The sequence below is a fragment of the Pinus tabuliformis genome, chromosome 8, assembly GCF_031772625.1.
Source record: "Pinus tabuliformis cultivar Carrire ecotype Pingquan chromosome 8, CPIR1, whole genome shotgun sequence".
Lineage (NCBI taxonomy): Eukaryota > Viridiplantae > Streptophyta > Pinopsida > Pinales > Pinaceae > Pinus > Pinus tabuliformis.
In genome coordinates, this window is record NC_142294.1 from 648,344,338 (window position 1) to 648,348,846 (window position 4,509).

The 4,509-nt window shown below is 40.3% G+C and overlaps 1 pseudogene across 1 annotated transcript; it reads left to right on the top strand.

Annotated features, from left to right (window-relative positions):
* Positions 1 to 1,317: 1,317 nt before the first annotated feature.
* LOC149237203 (cysteine-rich receptor-like protein kinase 2) lies at positions 1,318 to 4,093 on the top strand (annotated as a pseudogene). The gene is made up of 7 exons (XR_016245239.1): positions 1,318 to 2,168; positions 2,282 to 2,419; positions 2,520 to 2,659; positions 2,764 to 2,974; positions 3,070 to 3,304; positions 3,454 to 3,598; positions 3,699 to 4,093. The product of XR_016245239.1 is annotated as a cysteine-rich receptor-like protein kinase 2 (transcript).
* The last annotated feature ends 416 nt before the right edge of the window (positions 4,094 to 4,509 follow it).

The window sequence follows — 4,509 nt, forward strand, 5'->3', positions numbered from 1 at the left end:
TCAAAGTTCTTTTGTGTATTGGTATTTGAAACGTTCAAACGAAATGAGTCTGGAAGATTCAATATAATTCATTAACGTTTTACCATTTTAACAATGTGATTTTTAACTAAAACATTCACCATTTTCAAGTCTCTCATAAACTAAAATTATGAACATTAAATTTCTGAGTCTCTACCCTTCGTAGACAGACAATAAGAATCTCCACTAGAACGACTATTGTTTCAAGGCTTTATGAATGTCCCCAAAGTGTTTGAAATCTCCCCTATGAAAAGAAAACACCTAAATTGTACAGTGATAGGGGGTTTAACGGTAAGTTTCGTTGGGTGAAACCCACAAGACGGAGGTTCAAATCTCGTTGAGTACATGGCCTGTTGTGTCTTGGCTCGAAGAGTAGGCGACCCCAGAGTGGACGTCTCGGCTCTTGTTGAGGCATAAGTTCTTGCTATGTGTGGCTTGCAGGTTGCTGCACCTAGCCTAGCTTGTTGAGGCATAAGTTCTTGCTATGTGTGGCTTGCAGGTTGCTGCACCTAGCCTAGGTTTATAGTGGCAGCTAGTTGGATTTGATCCTGGGCCTGCCCAGGATAACTCTCACCAGTTACCGATTGTCCTAGTGTAAAAAAAAGAAAAGAAAGAAAACACCTAAATCAACGTTCATTATCCAAGCAAATAGAGTTTTTTAACCAATCAGCGCAGAGCTCCGCTTAAGACTAGAGGGAAGTTACTTTTCTCAATTTGCGAATCGGGACAACACGAAACTAAAGTAAAAGAAAATAAGCAAAACAAGCACATCCAGAAAAGAATACCCATGGTGATTTAGCATAAATTACAGTTGCTCCAAAGAGCAATGTACATGAGGAATATAGATATATTACACAAATATTAAAGAGCTAGGTACAGGAGGAATATCACCTAGTAAATGGGAATGCATTTCCTGCAACTAATAAATTGATGAAAGGGAAATTTACATTTTCGAAGACCTGATTGCCACATCTACCAACGCGACCACCATGTGACGAGTCGGTAGCGGGTCACGGCGAGTCGCTCTCTGCTGAATGGAGACACAAACGTACGCAGTGGGAAGACGACAGATGTCCTTCACTTCTGAAAATTTATTTCAGTGTTTATGTCTACTTCCAGGCAAGTTTGTCGCGCATCTAATTTTTTATGTCAGTTACAATATCCTACTCCTTCTGTCTTCTGCTGGTAGAAAACCCCTTGATCGGAAGCCCGTGTGCAGAGTCGACGAGGGTTTAGTAAAATGGATATACAATTTGAATTTTACTAGGGCATTTGATTATAGGAGCACCTTCGTCTGGTCAGACCGGGGTGGGGCACGAAGAAGGTGAGTATGGCGATGGCGATGAAACAAGTACTGAGAAGCATTTTAATTACTCTCTATTTATGTACACGTACACGCTTCGCAACAGCTGATCCGGAGATCTCTACCGTTTGGAGCGGTTGTGGAAATAGCGGCAATTATACATATACAAACGGTAGCGCGTTTCAGCTTAATCTGAACAAGGTTTTGGATTCACTGGTGAAAAATGTTTATGCCAGCGGATTCAATACCTCTAGTATTGTTTCTCAGGGGGGAACCAGCAATAGTACCGTTTACGGGCTTGTCCAGTGCAGGGCAGATTTAGATTCTTCCGATTGCAAACAGTGCGCATCCACGGCTAAAACAAATCTTTTTCAGGGATGCCACAACACTTCTGGATTCATTCAACTAGACGGCTGCTTCTTGCGGTACGACAATCATAACTTTTACAACGACATTGAGAGTAGGAAGAGTTTGCTATATAATGTTCTCTGCAACACTGACAATAGCAGTCAGCCACAGCAGTTCACAAATACTGTTAAGGCCCTGCTCTCAAATGTTACCGCTCGAGCTACGGAGGCTCCCAAACTTTTCGCTGTAGATTCAGCTGCTGCGCCTGGTAATTTTTCGCAGAATATATATAGTGTGGCGTAGTGTTGGAGAGATATGTTCCAAACAAGGTGTGGATCATGCCAAACTGACGTCTTGTCATATATATTCCGATGCCATAGTGGAGTTGTTGGGGCACAATTCGCAACTAAGAACTGCTATTTGCGTTACGAGGTCTATGAATTTTTCAACACTTCCGTTCTCTCTCCGCCGACAGGAGAAAGTCCTCCAATATCTTCTGGTATGTTCTTACATTGTTTGCCATGTTAAAGAATATGGTATTGTTTTCAGGATTTTGTTTTGGTGAAATAAAACATAGCCAATTAAATTAGAATTGTTGTGCAAATTTTGCAGAAGGCAAAAAAGCTAATGTTCTTAGGATAATTCTGGGCGTAGTAGCTGCCACGGTTGTATTAATTGCACTCATAGGCATTTGGATGTGGAATATTTGCTATCGTCAAAAACGTCGGCAAGAGATTTATCGAACCGGAGGTCCTGAACTTGCAGCTAACTTACTCACTGTTAAGGACCTAAGGTGCTTCTGATTACGTTGTGTGCAAGATAAATAGACACCTTGTAATTGCTTTTGCAGGTGGGGAAGCAGATTCTGGCTTAAGGTCGAGCATAGCGAATCCGGAGCTCATTTACAGGTACGAAATTCTGAGAGAGGCCACCTCCAATTTCAATCTAGAGAACAAACTTGGAGATGGAGGTTTTGGATCCGTGTATAAGGTGAGAGTTTAATATCTCTTACAATTAAATAAATTAGATATTCGGAAATAGCAGCACCTAGTAAAATTGGAGAAAAAAAAAAATTGAAGTTTGTCGATCTGCAGGGGATTCTGCCTGATGGCAGAGTGATTGCAGTAAAACGGCTCTATATGGGTACAAGGCATGCAGATGCTGAATTTCTGAATGAAGCGAATCTTATCAGTGGTGTTCAACACAGGAATCTAGTGAAATTGCTTGGTTGCTCAGTCGAAGGCTCAGAAAGGCTGCTAGTTTACGAATACCTCCAAAACAGTAGCCTCGACAGATTTCTATTCGGTTTCTACTCGTTCTTAATCCCTGCATGCTTCTTGGATTCCTTTATTTTATATGTAGTTTCAGCTAATATATTTATGGTCTGTGATGCATTGCAGATACAACAAAACGACATTTACTTGACTGGAAACAGAGATATGAAATAATAGTTGGAACTGCACGAGGTCTGGCCTATCTTCATGAAGAATCTCATATTCGGGTTATCCACAGAGATATTAAAGCCAGCAATATTTTGTTAGATGATAAACACAGACCCAAAATAGCAGACTTTGGGTTAGCCAGATTCATTGGAGAAGATCAGAGCCACGTCAGCACTCGAGTTGCAGGAACCTTGTAAGGATTTTCTCCTAGGATTCCCAACTAATTGTTTCAATAAGTTACAGACGTACATGAATCAATTAGAACTCATATATCTGAATATGGATAATATTGTTTTGAGGTAGCTATGTTATGGAGATTTGATTGCGTATGAAACTGTGCAGAGGTTACATGGCCCCTGAGTACGCCTTACGCGGACAGTTGACAGAGAAAGCAGATGTGTTCAGTTTTGGAGTGCTTCTACTTGAGATTATCAGCGGACGAAAGAATCAGAGTTCTGATGAAGACATGGAGTTTCTCATAGAAGGCGTATGTTTATGTCGATGTCATCTTAATTTTCTCAATTCCTTATAGTATCACATCCCTTGCTAACTAAAGTTTTTATGTTTTTGTTGATATGACCAAACAGACATGGAGACTATATACAGCAGATAGAGCTTTAGAAATTATGGATCCCACATTGGAGGCCGGTTATTCGTCGGAGGAAGGGATTAAAGTAATTAAAATTGGTCTTCTGTGCACGCAAGCAGCTCCTGCTTTGCGGCCTTCAATGTTCCGGGTGGTGGCGATGCTGACAAGTGAAACCGAGCATCTTCCTTCGCCCACAAAGCCTGCTTTCGTAGATCTGGATATCGCGAGCGATCCTCACCATGTTAAACGTGGTAAATTTATTGATTCAGACAAAACATCAAGCAGTACGGCAACTTCTTCTACGACACGTTCCGATATCCATTCTGTAGCTGCTGATCCTTCATCAGGCATTCTGGAGCCGAGGTGAAAATCAGACAATGCCTCTTTGGCATTATAAGCATTATTTCTTAGTAATGGTAGAATGGATTTTAAATCTGGGAATCGTTTACATTTGTCTACTGTCACCATAGAATGGATTGAGTAGATTTAGACTTTTAATCTTGAATGTGATGAGGTCTTTGAGTAAAACGTGGTCTTTCACGAAGATACTTCGATTCAAAGAACGCGTGATCGTGGCTTAGGAAATCAGTTGACATCAATGTTATTTTAAATATATAAAATGCTGTGTTATGTTTTATCCTTTTCACACTTAATGGAGATAGTAGTTTTATTGAAAGTTATAATTTTATTTATGAATTTGTGTCTGGTTGCTGTTAATGATGTAATTTAACTTGTTGACTTAGTTTGGGTGTTTTCTTAATTTGGTTTAGGTTAGTTGAAAATCTGCTACTGGATTGTTGTTAATCTTT